General features: G+C 38.8%; 1 protein-coding gene across 5 annotated transcripts in view; it reads right to left on the bottom strand.

Moving 5' to 3' along the window:
* The window catches only part of LOC105493114 (methenyltetrahydrofolate synthetase), a 235313-nt gene that overhangs the window by 196124 nt on the left and 18904 nt on the right, over nucleotides 1–20285 (bottom strand). The gene's annotated exons all lie outside the window — the stretch shown is intronic.

Below are 20285 nucleotides of genomic sequence, written 5' to 3'. Positions count from 1 at the left end.
AAACTACTCAATCCATCTCATAAATAGCCTTTAAAAACCTAGTCTTGAATACTTTGTTTTGAAAACACATTATCAAAGATCCAAGTTTCTTATGAAATTAAATCTTTTAATATTATTTTATCAAACTTAAGAAAATTTTGAAGAAAATAACTTTAAAATTACTTCAGAAACGTCTGTTTCCATTTGGAAATTTGGGCCTGTGCTCCCATGCTTTCCTATATGACAAAAATAACCAGCTTAACAACACAATGGACAAACTTCTATTCATCAGAACAACAAATATAAACTGATCCGGAATACATTTAACCAAGCTCTCAAGGGGATTTTGGAAGAGAAACTAACAAAATTCTTTTAAAGTTAATCTTAAAAAACACACGTAGAATAGTCAGCTAAATTTTTCAAATTAGAATAATGGGGCAGGACTCATCCTGCCAGGTATTAAAATGCATTGAACAGCCATCATACATCTGTATTAATCAAAATACTACGGCACTAGCGCCAAAATAGGCAGATTCCACAGATAGGTGGAAAAGACAAAAACAGCCAGATACAGACCCAAACATATATAAGAATTTTGTTCATGAAAATGGTGAATCTCAAGTCAACAGAGAAAGGGTAGATTACTCATTAAATGTGTTCAGACACCTGGCTAACATTTATTTATAAAACATATTCTTGGCCGGGTGCGATGGCTCATGCCTGTAATTCCAGCACTTTGGGAGGCCGAGGCAGGCAGATCACCTGAGGTCAGAAGTTCAAGACCAGCTTGGCCAACATAGTGAAGCCCTGTCTCTTAAAAAAATACAAAAATTAGCCAGGCATGATGGCGGGAGCCTGTAATCCCAGCTACTTGGGAGATTGAGGCTGGAGAATCGCTTGAACCCAGGAGGCAGACGTTGCAGTGAGCCAAGATCGTGCCACTGCACTCCAGGCTGGGTGACAGAGTGAGATTCCATGTCAAAAAAAAAAAAAATTCTTATATTCTCTCCCTATATACGTAAGGATTCAAATATAAATTCAAAAAGGATTAAGACTTTAATATTTAAAAACACAAAATACTAAGATAAAATGATGATTTATATAAACTCAAGAGCAGTAAGACCTCCTAAAAATAAAACCAAAGGCAAAAATCCTAAAAGAAAGGATTAATAGACTTTACTAATAACACTTTAAAACATCTGTATCCTCCCCGACAAAATACAAAAAATTAAGAAAAAGGTTTAAAAATGAATACAAATTGGCTGCACGCGGTGGCTCACACCTGTAATCCTAGCACTTTGGGAGGCCAAGGTGGGCGGATCATGGGGTCAGGAGATCAAGACCATCCTGGCTAACATGGTGAAACCCTGTGTCTACTAAAAATACAAAAAATTAGCCGGGCTTGGTGGTGAGTGCCTGTAGTCCCAGCTACTCAGGAGGCTGAGGCGGGAGAATGGCGTGAACCCAGGAGGCAGAGCTTGCAGTGAGCCGAGATCACACCACTGCACTCCAGCCTGGGCAACAGAGCGAGACTTCATCTCAAATTAAAAAAAAAAAAAAAATGGATACAAATTATTTGCAGCATACATGACAGACTAATGGTTAATCTTTTAATATGTAAAGAATTGTTACCAACCTGGAAGAAAATAAATGAATACCAAAAGAAAGATAAATGTCTGGAAAGAAATGGGACAAAGAACAGCACTTTACAAAAGATGAATTAAAAAGGTTAAAAAACATTTTAGAAAGCTTACTATATATTTTGAAACTTTCATAAGGAATGTATTTTAACCATTGTAACTTTTAAAAGAAGGAGAAATTAAAATTTAAGGATTTTTTTTTTGATTAGTACTTCAAAACAAAACCAGAAATACTGGTAAGACAAAATTAAGTTACTTCCAAGGTTGAAAATTCACACAACAGGATTATAAGATGCCCCAAATGAATTTCTTCTGAGAATAATTTTTTCAATATATTAATGAGGTTTGCTGTTACAGTGTGCTTTCTTGAGAGACTTATTAAAAGGGGTACATTTCCTTTGGATACAACCTCATGGAAAACTACTATTCAAAATTAAAGACTTGACTTAATTACAACTTCCCTTCTGAAGCCTTCTCACGCATTTTAGGCAAAGAGCACTCTCCATCCTGGGTCCCCAGAGCACTCTAGGGACATCCCAATGGGATCCTTAGCACCAGATTGAAATCACTAGTTCACGTGGAATAGTCATCGTCATCATCATCATCATCATCAAGCACTTATATGCAGTGGCATTGTACTAAAAGTTTTATGTAAATTTCCTATTTAATCTTCAGAACAATCCAGTGAAGCAGATATTATTACCCTCATTTTCAAATTATCAGAGGTTTAGGTGAAGGGGTTTACTCATGTCACTCAGCAGGATGCAGCAGAATCAGGAACTAAACTCAACTCCACCTAAGACCAAAACCTTGATCCTAACCACTCCTTATCCATCATCCCCTCCATACAGCAGTCTTCTCCCAGCGAAGTGTGAACTCCTGTGGCCAGACACCACTGCCCCTTATTTATCTTTTTGTTTCCAGGGCATCATATGGAGGCTGCCACACAATTGGTAGCTATTAGTGTATGTTCATTAGTTATTTCAGCCATTCGTTCACTCAGAGAAAGGTCAACATACTCTCATGTGTTAGTGATGAGTATGTAAAGTGGCATAACTTTATTTGGTAAGCAATACAGAAACATCTATAGAAATTTAGAATTCACAGCCATTTCATGGATAGAAGTTGATCCCATGGACTTACTTGCATAACTATGCAGAAACATATCTATCAGGATGTTCTTTTTTATTTTTATTTGTAATATCTAAAAAACAAAAGCAACCCAATTAGCTATCAACAAAAGACTGGTTAAATAACTTAGAGCACCTCAATGCTATGTAACCATTTAAAACACTATGCTAAATCTGTATGTGTTGCTATGAAAAGAGTTCTACAGTTTATTAACAAGTGAAAAAGCAGGATGCAAAACAAAATGTGAAGTCCGATCTTATCTGTATAAATTTTTTAAAAGGATACAAATATATACATCTAGAAGGATACCCAAGTATGTTAACAGTGGTCACATCTGGCGAACAGGCTGGGAAGAAGAGGGGTGGGACTTTTTCTTTTATACCCTTCTAAACCATTTAAATTATTTACCATGTAATTAGTTAGACTGGCATGTAATACTTTTATGAATGAATGAATTGTTGCTCTACTGTTTGGGGTTTTTTTTTTCCTTTTTGTTGTTTTTAACACCAACAAAGACTAAGATGAAGTACAGTTAACTTGGGTTGGCCAAGATGGCTAGCTGTGAATCCATCCTCTCATATTCCTGTTTTTCATTCAAAGACTATATCCTTATCTTAAAGATTTGGCAGCTTGTGCATACATATCCCTCCTTCCCAACCCCAAAAAACTAACTAACACACCCTATAAGTAATATCAACCTTTCCCTCAAATTTTATTTGTTAAACCTTCAAAGGGTACATGAGAAAGGCAAGTCTTACCTGTGGTCAGCCAATTAAATCTGCTTTTATTTATGGTTTATCACTAACTAAACATACAGCTAAAAGGACAAAGTTAATTACTACTCTTGAAAGGAAAAATTGAAAATGCTGATGGGTGAGCAGCAGGACAATTCTTGTATTTCTAATGTCTTACTCCCATTGATCATATCAGCCCTCACAAAAGACTGTCTTGCCTAAAGTTACCATTCCTTATTCCAGCATCCCTTTTTCATTTTATTCTGCCCTTTCTACGTAAAAAGAGGTACCAAAAAAAACTATCTTTACCTGTAGTCTCTTAATTCTGGCAAATTAATATCAATTTCTATATATTTGAAGATTCTGCTATTTTCTCCTTTTAGCTAATCCCTTCCAAATTTATATTTATAGTTTCTCTCTACTTTTATAAATTATACTAGACTACAAAATAGTTTCAAAAACATTTCACCTAGAAAACCTCATCTAGAAAGGCAAATTGATCTTGGTCTGTCTACATATGCCATGGCCTCATCCCCTAGCCACTAAGATCCCTGTTTGTAATCTCAGGTCTCACCCCAAGACCATACTCTGGCAAGTCCTGAATCAATATCTCTTATGTCCTGACCTCCAGAGCTATATATCCAACTAGCCATCTACCAGCATTTCTGGGAGGTCCCAGAGCAACCTCAAATGGGATTCACTATGTGTCCCCCAACCCCCACATCTCCTCTCTCTTCTGCATTCTTTGCCTAGGTTAAGAGTATCACATGCAGATGGCAAAGCCAGACTGTCCTTCAACAGCCTCAAGTGGCCTGGAGACTCCACATTCTGCATATGTCAGAACTTGTTCCATCCTCCCCATTTCTAAAAGTGGTCATCATTTCTCATCCATTCGAACCCATCAGATTCCCAAGGGATGGCCCACACCTCGTTTCTTTGGCCTTCATCTCACCTAGCCTGTCCTCCTTATTTCTGGCAGAAAAACCTTTCACAAACGTAGAACTAGTCATGTCACTCCTATGATTAAAGTCTTTCAATAACTTACTCCCAGCACCTACAAAATAAAGTTCAAATCCCAGATGCCTGACATACAATACCCTTCACAATGTGGGCCTCCAGCCTCAGCTCAGGCCATGACACCAACCGAATCACAACCTGTCTTGAGCTGAGTGCAGCAGAGGCTGCTGGTTGCCCATCCGGACATCATTCTCTGTTTCTCCTTAGTAGTACAAAAAGAACTTTATTCAGGAGGCCATGAATCCCACTGCAACACCACATTTCTCACCTTCCCTGGTAGTTATGTATGACCTTGTGCCTAAGTTCTGACAAATGGGACTTTCAAAGTGAAGGATGCTCTTTTTCCCCCATCACCCTCTCTTTCCTCCTGCTGACTAGAATTCAGAGTTGATAGCTGAAGCTTGAGATGCCAGGTAGGACCATATGGCAGATGTGGCAGATTTGTCCCTGATGACTGTGGGGCCTCTACAACAGCCACAGACTATAAATACAACTCCCAGACTTCTCTCCCAACCATCTCACTGATATTTTGCAGTCTTCACTGATATTTTGGAGTTTTCTGTTATATACAACCAAATCTGATTTTTAACTGATAAGCTGCGCATGCCCTTCTTTTACCCACCTCCACAGCACATGACGGCAGCAAGGAAAGGCACCGTGTGCCATCCCACAAACTGCATGCCTTTGGGGAAAGCAGACCTGGCAGGAAGACCTGGCTCTGCCTTTTAACTGTGGCATGCCCATAAATAATGCTCTCTCTGAGACTTACTTTCTGCAACTGAGAGAGTAAGAATCTAGAAATTCTTATGAGATAATAATATAGTCATGATGAATAAGCTTACATATGTAAGGGCACTTAGCATAAAGCTTAGCACTTAGTAGACAAAGGGTAGCTACTCATAATTTACCCGTATCACTGTCTCTGTATAAAAACTCCTTGGGGCCAGGTACGGCGGCTCACACCTGTAATCCCAGTACTCCGGGAGGCTGAGGTGGGTGAAACACCAGAGGTCGGGAATTTGAGAACAGCCTGGCCAACATGGTGAAACCTCATCTCTACTAAAAATAAAAAACTAGCTGAGTGTGGTGGTGCGCGCCCATAGTCCCAGCTCAGGAGGCTGAGGCAGGAGAATCGCTTGAACCCGGGAGGTGGAAGTTGCAGTGAGCCTAGATGGCGCCATTGCACTCCAGCTTGGGTGACAGAGTGAGACTCCGTCTCAAAAAAAAAAAAAAAAAAAAGTCCTTGAGAGTAAATGTCCAGAAACTGAGCTTTCATAGTCCTGTACACACTTTCTGGTGCTTCAATACAGTGTAAGAAACTTGAGTCCTAAGCAGGATCCAGGCTTATGACAAATTAGTACCCCCATGCTTGGCACAGTGTCACACATAGTAGGACCTTCAGAATATTTGTTATACAAGTGAGTGAACCAATACAACACTTTAGAAAGGAAAAGAAAAAGGCAGAGTGTACATAATTGATCACTGAGTTCAGCTCCTGATTTTCATTTGCCTAATTCTGATTTCTTTTTGGCCTTAGGCAGACAGAATAGAGAGTATTTTTATACTAGCATTTACACTTTTTTAAACAACAAAAACTGGTTTTTAAAAAGTCAAAAAGAAAACACCCAAAAAAATAAACGTTCACTCCAGGCAAACTTCCAAATATTGTGATATGTTTTCTCTTTGTTTTAGGGGAGAGGTTCACAATGAAACAAAATATTACAGCAACCTTTTGCAGATTCAAAAGGTTAAATTCAAAATGTTATCAATAATGTAACTCCCACTGTTTTTACAAAGAAAACCTTGATCCATAAAGATACATAATTTCTATTACAAGAAGACGAAGTGGAAATGTACCTGAACTTGTAAAACTGTCATTACTTAAATGTAAGTCTTAAAATTCAAGATAAAGACCTTGGCACAAATATTTGACTTTCTACTTTCATTTCCAGTGAACTGAACAAAGGAAAACAAACTTGGGAAAAATGTCTATTATGATTAGAAACCAGGGAAGAATGCCATACCTAAGTTGGAAACTTTGAGGCATTTCTGCAAGATATAATTTAGGAAAAAGGGAATTTGATAATGAAGTACATGTTAAAGAAAAGGCTGCCTTGCGAAGAGCCGGAAGGAAACCAATGTGGAACTGCAGCCGAGCCCCGAGCCAGGAGGAGCAGGTATATATATTGTAACAATGGGTCTCTGGACAGTAAGCTGCTAAAAAGCAAATCTTGACCCTTCTTGGGCCTCAGATACCTAGTGCAAAGCAGATTTAATGAGGAAGACCGACTCAGCCCTCATCCCTGCTTACCCTCAGCAGTGTAGCACACACTGTGGCAAAATGTGGGTATGGCCATGACTCCTAACAAAGCCTCCATGTTTGGATCTTCTGCCCCTGTAAGTATTGGGCTATGCTGAAAACAAACAACTATGGAGAAAACAAATCCTTCATACAGTGGCAAAGCTCCCTCCAGCAGGTGCCTACAATAATTGCGTATTCCCTTCTCCCCTCAGTTTACTGAATCTTTCTCAAGCAAAACGAAATGTAGCAAATTTAAACTATTCCCTTCTTTCTTTCTCTATCTGGGCCTGAACACCAACCACACAATCTCTAACAGAGCCCATCAGAACTACCAATAGCAGGCAAACCTAAACTTCTTTAAGGTGAGAGAAGAGAGAAAACAGTCACTGCAGTTTGAAATTTTATACTTTTTTTTTTTGTACTCAATGGAGTAAAATCAATATGCTCTTTCTAAGGAAATAAGACCACGTAGCAAAAAAAAAAAAAAAAGGGACAATGAAGTTTCCTTTAGGCCTCTGTATGTATATTACCATAAGTCACATATGACAAATTTATCCCATTTTCACTCATTATTGTCTAAGTATTTTTCTTGTAATCCAGCTAAATCTTTATTCTCTTGTAGTTTATTATAACCATCAAATTCTGAAATATTTCCAAACATTTTTAAATGTAGCTAAATGAAAAAATAGAAAAAAAATGTAATGATGGTCATAAAAAAAACCAACAGAAGTTTTCCAAACACATTTCTTAACAATGCCTTAGTCACCGGTAAATTACTAGAGCTAGTATACATGAGACACAAATTTCTAATTAATGTACTAAGATAATTTTTTAGAGAAAGTTTCTATCAGAAATCTAAAAATGACAATTTTCTAAATATACAGATGAAAAATCAGCACTAAAAATCTAAAGTTCTTTTTTAAATCTTCAACTTGGAAGAATATCTCCAGTCAATACAGAGACCTACAATCTACTGGGATCATAGAAGAATGCGCACTGAAGCTTTGAGTGGGGGGTGTGTGTGTGTGAGCGCGAGAGTATGAGTGAGAGAATGAGAGAGATCACACACATGTGAGAGTAAGCCCAACAATCCAACGTTGGTATAGACCATGCTAATATTTTTTATTTTTTATTTCAAGCGAGGTCTGAATTTTCTCTAAATATTTTGCAGTCTGTAGCACAGTGCTAGCAGACAGTAAAAGTGATAGCCAAGGTGTTGCATGCAAAATCAAGTATCTAGTTTGTTTTAAGCAGACTAAATTTAAATAGGAATTTCCAATGAATAAAGCAGATTAGGGAGAAGCACAAAATATGTAATAGCTTTTACTTTATATTAACTTTTTCTTTCCCATTTCAGTGCAGCATTCAATATATAATAGTGAATTTCCTGCAACTTCTAATATAATTTTATGATGTTGAAATTAAGTCATTATTGAAAGAACTCTGTATCAGGTTTCTGTGTGGAGCAGATTATTTCTTCATAGAAGATAATCTTCTTAGATTCAAAGTGAAATACCGCACGTACTATGAAGAGTTTGGGGAAAGGAGAGGTATTTCTTGGTGTGATGGCTCATTTTATGCATCAACTTGATTGGGCCAAGGGGTGCCCAGACGAAATATTATTTCTGTGTGTGTCTATGAGAATGTTTCAGGATGAGATTAACATTTGAATGAGTGGACTCAGTAAAGTGGACAGCTCATCTCAATGTGGGGTGGCCTGAACAGAATAAAAGGCAGAAGAAGGAATTTGTCCCTTCTTTCTTGCCTAACTGCATGAGCTATGCCACCTCATCACATTTCCTGCACAAGGACTAGAATTTACACCATAGGGTCCCCTGGTTCTCAGTCCTTCAGACTTTGAGTAAAAACATCACCACCTTTCCTGGGTCTCTAGCTTACAGACAGCAGACTTTGAGACTTCTGGGCCTCCATAATTACATGAGCAAATTCATTATAATAAAGCTCCTAAAAGTATAGATAGAGATGTATATAGATGCATACACACATGCACAAACATAAAACTTACTGGTTCTGGGAACCCTGACTATGCACTAAGTGCATTTTTTTAAATGTAAAACTTTTCATGAAAAATGAAAAAACAGTGAATGTTGGTAGCTTATTTGATAATACATACAGTACTTTGGGGTACTATGGCTACATCAGGTCATAAGTAATAAAAGTAAATACGTATTTATGCCACCAGCATTTAATAAAATATACAAAAGGAAGGAAAGCAGACTCTTGACAAAGTATTTTTAGTCATTGTACTTACTTAAAGAGAAAACAACTCTACAAGTATCCTTACTTTGTTGTGGTATTTAATTACTATTTTAAAAGTTAAATTCTATATCTCTCACAATAAAGATGGGGGAAGGACCAGTTTGAAGAATCAGTGCAAATACTTCCCATTAAAATAGACATATTTAAGGACAAAGCTTTTAACAATGAGATTGAGAATATGCTGCATCTATAATATAAAACTAGAAAACACAGTCACACAAAAGAATAATCTGAGATTTGTAATAATTGCTTAGAGGTTTTTTTGAGGTTTTTGTTTTATTTTTTTGAGACAGAGTCTTGCTCTGTTGCCTAGGTGGGAGTGCAAGCATAGCTCTCTGCAACCTGGACCTCTTGGGCTCAGGAAATCCTCTCACCTCAACCTCCCGAGTAGCTAGGACTACAGGCGCATGCTAACACAGCCAGCTAATTTTAAATATTTTGTAAAGATGGGGTCTCACTGTGTTTCCCAGGCTAGTCTTGAATTCCTGGGCTCAAATGATCCTCCCACCTCGGCCTGCAAAAGTGCTGGGATAACAGGCATGAGCCACTGTGCCTGGTCCACTTAAGAGATTTTTTTTTAAAGATTAATAACTTTAAAAATTTTTTTTTTTTTTTTTTTTTTTTTTTTTTTTTTTTTTTTTTTTTGAGACGGAGTCTCGCTGTGTCTCCCAGGCTGGAGTGCAGTGGCGCGATCTCGGCTCACTGCAAGCTCCGCCTCCCGGGTTCACGCCATTCTCCCGCCTCAGCCTCCGAGTAGCTGGGACTACAGGCGCCCGCCACCAGGCCCGGCTAATTTTTTTTTTGTATTTTTAGTAGAGACGGGGTTTCACCGTGTTAGCCAGGATGGTCTTGATCTCCTGACCTCGTGATCCGCCCGTCTCGGCCTCCCAAAGTGCTGGGATTACAGGCTTGAGCCACCGCGCCCGGCCTAACTTTAAAATTTTAATGATGGCAAAGGAATAACAGGATAGACAGAAGAAAAACCCAAATCAATAAAATAGACAAGATAGGGAAATTCTGTTATAAATCCAAATGATTTTGAAAGTGATGGGCATAAAAAGATGAGAGAAATATATTACAGATCCAGAAGAACGAAAGTAACTATAATAATAATTTCAAAAACAGAGGAAAGAAGGGATTATCAAAAAAGATAGTTGAAAATACTTCCCTGGAGTCAAAAAAGACATGAAACTTTAGGATGAAAGAGATGACTAAATACCAATTAATTCACAAAATTAATGAATATTAAATGTGGAAATTTCAAAAATAATAAAAATTCCTAAAAGAAGCCAAGCAATGAAAAAACAAGTTTCTTACAAAGGAAAAAACGAATATGACATCAGACATCACCTACAATACTAACTGCCACAAGACAACAGACTGGTTGTCTAGAACACAGGTCACAAACTATAGCCCTAAGACTGAATCTGGTCTGTTGCCTGTTTTTGTAAACAAAGTTGTATTGGAACACTGTCTGTTTTGGTACTGTCTGTGGTTTCTTTCATATTGCAGTGGTACAGTTGAATTGTTGTCAAAGATTCCATGGCCTGAAAACCCTAAAATATTTACTATCTGGCACTTGACAGAAAATAATTGCCAAATCCTGGGCTAGAATTCTGGGTGGACAAAAGAAACAAAAACAAAAAACAGTGACCTCAGAATTCTATCCTATTCAAGAATTCACTGATGCATACAAAGACAGCCTCAAAAATAAAAGCATTGTGAAAACATACCACTCCATGGACCATGCTGAAAAAATTACTTAAAGGAATATTCCATCTGACCAAGAAATTAATCAAAATATATAAATCAAGAATAAGGAAGATATGCTATAACAGCAGGAACAAGGAACCATGATGAACCCAGGAAATTTAGAGTTCAGTTTAAATGACTGTTCTCTATAATATAGTAAGAAAATAATCGCATGTCAACGAAAAAAATTCCTTAAAGAATATACACATCTTTAAACTACTATTAATTTTAAACACCAGTTTATGGTGACAAAAGCTAGAAAGAAAAAGCACATTGACTGGGTGTGGTGGCTTACACTTGTAATCCCAGCACTTTGGGAGGCCGAAGCAGGCGGATCACCTGAAGTCAGGAGTTTGACACCAGCCTGGTCAATATGGTGAGACCTGTTTCTACTAAAAATATAAAAAATTAGCTGGGTGTGGTGGCACATGACTGTAATCCCAGCCACTGGGGAGGCAGAGGCAAGAGAATTACTTGAACCTGGGAGGTGGAAGTTGCAGTGAGCCAAGACTGCTCCATTCGACTCCAGCCTAGGCAACAGAGCGAGACTACGTCTGAAAAACCAACAAGAACATTGGGAAAAATGGTCAAAATCAACTTTTCGAAACTCTAGAAATTAGCCAAAGGCTTACAACAATCCAAATGTTTATTCTCTGTAAGAACAGTGAGCTTTGTGTCTTTTCAACTTGTCCCATTCCCATCCCCCTCTCCCCAGCTTCATGGTAAACTTGAAAATCAGCAGCCTCACAACTAAAGTAGCTGTGACAACCACCAACAGCCTGGCAGCCAGTGGAGGGGCAGAACAGGTTTGGAGCTCAACAACAGCTCCATCCCAGAAAACTGTCACTAATTAATTTGTCTGGCAGTTCCCCAAAAAAGTGCATTGTCAGGTCTTATCTTTACTTCATCTGACTCATAGCTCTCTCTGTGCAAAAAGCCCTATCCCTAGGACATTTATTTTAAAAATCAATGGCAATTGTTTAATATCACAGCTGTCTGGGGCAGCAATCCAGTTAGAGCTAACAAGAGGCTAACCAAAAAACGTAAAAGGAAAAATTGGGGAAGAAGATGTCCTGAGGAGGCTTTGAAAAGCTCCCACATATTCCAAGGAATCTAGAAGGCTATCTACGCAAATATGCATGGCTGTGTGAATGCCCGTAGAACCTTAAAAGGCCCTAATCTCTGATCTCTGGCTGACCTTGAAGTTCTATGCAAGCAGGAAGTGAAAGTTAAGGCAAAGTTGTTAACTTACCTTTAAAATGGTGAAAGTAGACCCCAAACAGAGGCCCTCTAAAAACAATGATTGGCTCAAGGCATTTAAGGAAATCTCTCATTGATTAGCTGAAAATTAACCTTAACAAGCACAAATGGCAACGGCTACACATAAAGAATACGGACTTTACAAAATTGATCCAAGAAAATCACTAAACAGGTGGCTGAGAGCAGTGGCTCATGCCTGAATCCTAGCACTTTGGGAGGCTGAGGTGGGCGGAAAGCTTGAGCTCAGGAGTTGAAGACCAGCCAAGGCAACATGGCAAAAACTCATCTCTACAAAAAATACAAAAATTAGCCAGGCATGGTGGCGTGCACCTGTAGTCTCAGCTACTAGGGAGGCTAAGGTAGGAGGATTGCCTGAGCCTGAGAAGTTAAGGCTACAGTGAGTCATGATCACACCACTGTACTCCAGCCTACACAAAACGGTGAGACTCTGTCTCATTTAAAAAAAAAAAAAAAAACTAAACAAATAACAACAACAAACAACAACGACCAACAACCATAATAGGATAAAGGGATCTCATAGCCCTGCCACGTTTGAATACTTTTGTCCCCTCCAAAATTCATATTGAAACTTACTCTCCAGTGCAACAGTTTGGGGAGAAGTGCCCTTTGGGAGGTGATTGATTCATGATTCTTGAATGCATTAGGGCCTTTATAAAAGGGCTAGATGAAGGGAGTTTTTCCCTTTTTCCCCTTCCACCTTCTGCCATGTGAGGACACAGCATTTCTTCCCTCCAGAGAACACAGAGTTGGAGACATCATTTTGGAAACAGAGACTAAACTCTCATCAGACAATAAACTTGCTACTGCCTTAATCTTAGACTTCCCAGCCTCCAGAACTGAGAAAATAAATTTCTGTTATTTATACATTACTCCATCTGTGGTATTTTGTTATAGCAGCACACAGGAAAAAAATTGGAATTACCAAACAAAGAATTTAAATTAGCTCTTGCAAATATGTTCAAAGAACTAAAGGAAAGCGTGTATGAAGAATTTTTTTAAAGTATGAGAATAATGTATCACCAAATGGATAATATCAACAAGGAGATGGAAATTGTTTGTTAAAAGAAGGAAAAGAAAAACCACTACCACCAAATAGATATTCTGGAATTCAAAAGTGTAATAACCAAAGTGAAAAGTTCACTAGAGCCACTCAAGAGCAGATGTAAACTGGCCAAAGAAAGAACAAGTAAACCTGAAGGTAGGTAAATTAAGACAATTCATTCTGAGAAACATTAAGAAAAAAGAATGAAGAAAAACAAACAGATCCTCAGAGACTTGTAGAACACCATCAGGTATACCATAACACATAACAGATAACACATACGAAAACAAGTAAGACATACGTGTGCTGGAAGTCACAGAATAAAAGCAAGAAGGAAAAGAGGAAGAAGTATGTTTGAATAAATAATAGCTAACAACTTCCCAAATTTGATGAAAAACATTAATATGAACTTCCAAGAAGCTCCACAAACTTCAAATAAGATTAAAAAAAAAAAATGCACACCTAGACACATCATAATCAAACTGTCAAAAGAAAAAGACAAAGAATCTTAATAACAGCCAGGCACAGGGGCTCACGCCTGAAATCCCAGCACTTTGGAGGCTGAGGTGGGTGGATCACTTGAGGTCAGGAGTTTGAGACCAACCTGGGAAACATAGTGAAATCCCATCTCTACTAAAAATATCAAAAATTAACCAGGCATGGTGGCATGCACCTGTAGTCCCAGCAACTTGGGAGGCTAAGGCACAAGAATTGCTTGAACCCAGGAGCCAGAGGTTACAGTGAGCGAAGATCACACCACTGCCCTCAAGCCTGGGTAACAGAGTGAGGCTCCGTCTCAAAAAAAAAAAAAAAAAAAATCTTAAAAGCAGCAACAACAAAAAAACATAAATCACTAGAGATCCTCAGATCCTCATAAGATTAACAGCTGAATTGTCAATGGAAACCTGGAGGCCAGAAGGCAGTGAAAACAACAAATTCAAAGTGCTGAATGAAAAACACTACCAGCCGGATTCACAGCTGAATTCTACCAGAGGTACAAGGAGGAGTTGGTACCATTCCTTCTGAAACTATTCCAAGCAATAGAAAAAGAGGGAATCCTCCCTAACTCATTTTATGAGGCCAACATCATCCTGATACCAAAGCCTGGCAGAGACACAACAAAAAAAGAGAATTTTAGACCAATATCCCTGATGAACATCGATGCAAAAATCCTCAATAAAATACTGGCAAACCGGATTCAGCAACACATCAAAAAGCTTATCCACCATGATCAAGTGGGCTTCATCCCTGGGATGCAAGGCTGGTTCAACATTCGCAAATCAATAAACATAATCCAGCATATAAACAGAACCAAAGACAAGAACCACATGATTATCTCAATTGATGCAGAAAAGGCTTTTGACAAAATTCAACAGCCTTTCATGCTAAAAACGCTCAATAAATTCGGTATTGATGGAACGTACCTCAAAATAATAAGAGCTATTTATGACAAACCCACAGCCAATATCATACTGAATGGGCAAAAACTGGAAAAATTCCCTTTGAAAACTGGCACAAGACAGGGATGCCCTCTCTCACCACTCCTATTCAACATAGTGTTGGAAGTTCTGGCTAGGGCAATCAGGCAAGAGAAAGAAATCAAGGGTATTCAGTTAGGAAAAGAAGAAGTCAAATTGTCCCTGTTTGCAGATGACATGATTGTATATTTAGAAAACCCCATTGTCTCAGCCCAAAATCTCCTTAAGCTGATAAGCAACTTCAGCAAAGTCTCAGGATACAAAATTAATGTGCAAAAATCACAAGCATTCTTATACACCAGTAACAGACAAACAGAGAGCCAAATCAGGAATGAACTTCCATTCACAATTGCTTCAAAGAGAATCAAATACCTAGGAATCCAACTTACAAGGGATGTAAAGGACCTCTTCAAGGAGAACTACAAACCACTGCTCAGTGAAATAAAAGAGGACACAAACAAATGGAAGAACATACCATGCTCATGGATAGGAAGAATCAATATCGTGAAAATGGCCATACTGCCCAAGGTTATTTATAGATTCAATGCCATCCCCATCAAGGTACCAATGACTTTCTTCACAGAATTGGAAAAAACTGCTTTAAAGTTCATATGGAACCAAAAAAGAGCCCGCATCTCCAAGACAATCCTAAGTCAAAAGAACAAAGCTGGAGGCATCACGCTACCTGACTTCAAACTATACTACAAGGCTACAGTAATCAAAACAGCATGGTACTGGTACCAAAACAGAGATATAGACCAATGGAACAGAACAGAGTCCTCAGAAATAATACCACACATCTACAGCCATTTGATCTTTGACAAACCTGAGAGAAACAAGAAATGGGGAAAGGATTCCCTATTTAATAAATGGTGCTGGGAAAATTGGCTAGCCATAAGTAGAAAGCTGAAACTGGATCCTTTCCTTACTCCTTATACGAAAATTAATTCAAGATGGATTAGAGACTTAAATGTTAGACCTAATACCATAAAAATCCTAGAGGAAAACCTAGGTAGTACCATTCAGGACATAGGCATGGGCAAAGATTTCATGTCTAAAACACCAAAAGCAACAGCAGCAAAAGCCAAAATTGACAAATGGGATCTCATTAAACTAAAGAGCTTCTGCACAGCAAAAGACACTACCATCAGAGTGAACAGGCAACCTACAGAATGGGAAAAAATTTTTGCAATCTACTCATCTGACAAAGGGCTAATATCCAGAACCTACAAAGAACTCAAACAAATTTACAAGAAAAAAACAAACAACCCCATCAAAAAGTGGGCAAAGGACATGAACAGACATTTCTCAAAAGAAGACATTCATACAGCCAACAGACACATGAAAAAATGCTCATCATCACTGGCCATCAGAGAAATGCAAATCAAAACCACAATGAGATACCATCTCACACCAGTTAGAATGGCGATCATTAAAAAGTCAGGAAACAACAGGTGCTGGAGAGGATGTGGAGAAATAGGAACACTTTTACACTGTTGGTGGGATTGTAAACTAGTTCAACCATTATGGAAAACAGTATGGCGATTCCTCAAGGATCTAGAACTAGATGTACCATATGACCCAGCCATCCCATTACTGGGTATATACCCAAAGGATTATAAATTATGCTGCTATAAAGACACATGCACACGTATGTTTATTGCAGCACTATTCACAATAGCAAAGACTTGGAATCAACCCAAATGTCCATCAGTGACAGATTGGATTAAGAAAATGTGGCACATATACACCATGGAATACTATGCAGCCATAAAAAAGGATGAGTTTGAGTCCTTTGTAGGGACTTGGATGCAGCTGGAATCCATCATTCTTAGCAAACTATCGCAAGAACAGAAAACCAAACACCGCATGTTCTCACTCATAGGTGGGAACTGAACAATGAGATCACTCGGACTCAGGAAGGGGAACATAACACACCGGGGCCTATCATGGGGAGGGGGGAGGGGGGAGGGATTGCGTTGGGAGTTATACCTGATGTAAATGACGAGTTGATGGGTGCAGTACAGCAACATGGCACAAGTATACATATGTAACAAACCTGCACGTTATGCACATGTACCCTACAACTTAAAGTATAATAATAATAAATAAATTTAAAAAAAAAAAAAAAAAGAAAAACACTACCAGCCAAGAATTCTATTTCCAGCAAAACTTTCCTTCAAAAACAAAGAAGACAATGCAATATGAAAAGAATCATCTTTTTAAAGATAGTGCTGGGACAACCAAATATCCATATACAGAAGAATAAGTTGACCCCAACTTACACTATTTACAACAATTCAGTCAAAATACATCAAAGACCTAAATGTAAAGCTAAAACAATAAAGCTCTTAGAAAAAAACAGAGGCATAAATCTTCATGACTTTGGATTAGGCAATGGTTTCTTAGCTATGACACCAAAAGCACAAATAACAAAAAATTATTGCATAGGACTCCACCAAAATTAAAAACTTTGCTTCAAAGGATACCACCAAGAGAGTGAAAAAACACAATGGGAGAAATACTTGCAAGTCACATATCTCACAAGGAACTTATTATCCAGAATACATAAAAAACTTAGATAACACAACAGTAAAAAAGCAACTCAATTAAAATTGGGCAAAAGATGTGAATATTTGAAGAAACAATCATCGGCTCACCAGTAAGCTATACAGACACAGGAGCAGCACCTAGGAAGCCAGGCCAAAAAATAAATCTAAGCACACAAAAATTGAGCAGAGATATCTATAGACACATATCACAGAGAGGCAGATTCTATAGGCTAAGAGCAAGCTAGTTACCAAAAAAACAAACAAACCAACAAAACACTTTAAAAAGTAAATCAGAATCCAGAGATACTACAAGATATTGTCAAAAAGATTTCAACAACAAAAAAAATATAGGACATGCAAAGAAACAAGAAAGTGTTGCCGGGCGCGGTGGCTCAAGCCTGTAATCCCAGCACTTTGGGAGGCCGAGGCGGGTGGATCACGAGGTCAGGAGATCGAGACTATCCTGGCTAACATGGTGAAACCCCGTCTCTACTAAAAATACAAAAAACTAGCCGGGCGTGGTGGTGGGCGCCTGTAGTCTCAGCTACTTGGGAGGCTGAGGCGGGAGAATGGCGTGAACATGGGAGGCGCAGCTTGCAGTGAGCCGAGATCACGCCACTGCACTCCAGCCTGGGAGACACAGCGAGACTCCGTCTCAAAAAAAAAAAAAAAAAAGAAACAAGAAAGTGACCTATAATCAAGGGGGGAAAATCAGTCAAGGAAAACGAAGTCTAAGTGGGCCAAGATGTTTAATTTAGCAAAGACTTCAAAGCAGCCATTATGAATATGAGCCAAGAATTTTTAAAAATTCTGTTCAAAAAAAATAAAGTAGGCCAGGCGCGGTGGCTCACGCCTGTAATCCCAGCACTTTGGGAGGTTGAGGTGGGAAGATCACAAGGTCAAGACCATCCTGGCTAACATGGTGAAACCCGGTCTCTACTAAAAACACAAAAAGAAAAATTAGCCGGGCATGGTGGCAGGCACCTATAGTTCCAGCTACTCAGGAGGCTGAGGCAGGAGAATGGCGTGAACCCAGGGGCCGGAGGTTTCTGCAAGCTGAGACCACACCATTGAACTCCAGCCTAGACGACAACAGCGAAACTTCGTCTAAAAAAAAAAGTACAACTACTGAAATAAAAAACGCATTACATGGACTCAACAATGGGTTTGAGATGATGGAAGAAAAAAGGCAGTGTACTTAAACAGATCTATAGAAATTACCCAACATGAAAAAAGAAAGAAAAAAAGACTGAAGAAAAATTAACACAGTCTAAGTGACTTGTGGGACAATATCAAGAATACCAATATACTATACATGGAATAAGAGTCCTAGAAGGAGAAGAGAGACAATGTGGCAGGAAAACAAATTTTTTTTGAAAAATGGCTGAGAACCTCCTATAGTTGATGCAAAAATTAATCTACAGACCCAAGAAGCTCAATAAATCCCATGTAGGATAAAACTAAAGAAATCTACATACGCCAGGCACGGTGGCTCATGCCTGTAATCCCAACATTTTGGGAGGCCAAGGCGGGTGGATCACAAGGTCAGGAGATCAAAACCATCCTGGCCAACATGATGAAACCCCATCTCTAATAAAAATACAAGAAAACTTGCTGAGCGTAGCGGTGCGCACCTGTAGTCCCAGCTACTTGGGAGGCTGAGGCGGGTGGATCACAAGGTCAGGAGATCAAAACCATTCTGGCCAACATGATGAAACCCCGTCTCTGATAAAAATACAAAAAAACTAGCTGAGCATAGCGGTGCGCACCTGTAGTAGTCCCAGCTACTTGGGAGGCTGAGGCAGGAGAATTGCTTGAACCTGGGAGGCAGAGGCCGCAGTGAGTCAAGATTGTACCACTGCACTCCAGCCTGGCAACAGAGTGAGACTTCATCTCAAAAAAAAAAAAAAGAAAAGAAATCTACATCTTTACACATCAGAGTCAAACTGCTGAAAGAGAAAAATAACTTACTATAAACAGGGAAATACAAAAATACAGTGAATGACTGACTTCTCATCAGAACAACAGAGGCCACAAGGCAGAAGAATAACACTGAAAATGCTGAAAGGAAAAAAATATATATGTCAACTAAGAATTTTATATTCAGCAAAACCCTTTCAAAAACAGAGGCAGAATAAGACATTTCTAGATAAACAAAAACTGACAGAATTAATTACTGGCAGAGCTGTATGAGAAAGACTAAAGAAAGTCCTTGGGGCCAAAAGGAAATTACACTGGATGGTAACTCAAATTCACAGGAAAGAATGAAGAACACTGGAAATAGTAAGTAGGAAGGTAAACACAAAAGACTGTTTTTTTCTTTTTTCTTCTATTCCTTTTTAAAACATAAGCATTCTTAAAGCAATAATTACAATACTATTTGTTGGATTTATAGTACATACAGATGTAACTTATATTGTTGTGTGAATTAGGAGGAGAAGAGAGACCTTGGGGTAAAGGAGGAGGATCTTTTCTGAGTGCACTCAGACCCAGAAGACTCAACATCCAAAAATTGGGCCCAGAACAAAGACAGCACTTGACTCTTATACATACTTCTAAAAGGGGATGGGCTAACTTGAGTCAGGCTTACACTGGTGCAAAGCTAAAGCAAGGAAACAGAGGCAGGACTGTTGGAAGCAAGTCCCCCAAAATCTGGCCATAAACTGGCCCCAAAACTGGCCAAAAACAAAATCTCTGCAGCACTGTAACATGTTAATAATGGCCGGAACACCTGGCCCGCCCAGTGCGGAAAACTGCTTAAAGGCATTCTTAAGCCACAAGCAATAGCATGAGCAATCTGTGCCTTAAGGACATGCTCCTGCTGCAGTTAACTAGCCCAACCTATTTCTTTAATTGGGCCCATCCCTTCGTTTCCCATAAAGGATACTTTTAGTTAATCAAATATCTATAGAAACAATGCTAATGACTGGCTGGCTGTTAATAAACATGTGGGTAAATCTCTGTTCGGTGCTCTCAGCTCTGAAGGCTGTGAGACCCCTGATTTCCCACTTCACACCTCTATATTTCTGTGTGTATGTCTTTAATTCCTCTAGCACCACTGGGTTAGGGTCTCCCTGACCAAGCTGGTCTCAGTACA

This window comes from Macaca nemestrina, chromosome 7 (genome assembly GCF_043159975.1).
Source record: "Macaca nemestrina isolate mMacNem1 chromosome 7, mMacNem.hap1, whole genome shotgun sequence".
NCBI lineage: Eukaryota > Metazoa > Chordata > Mammalia > Primates > Cercopithecidae > Macaca > Macaca nemestrina.
Note: the sequence above shows the minus strand (reverse complement) of the source record. Positions and strands in the feature narration are given on the sequence as shown.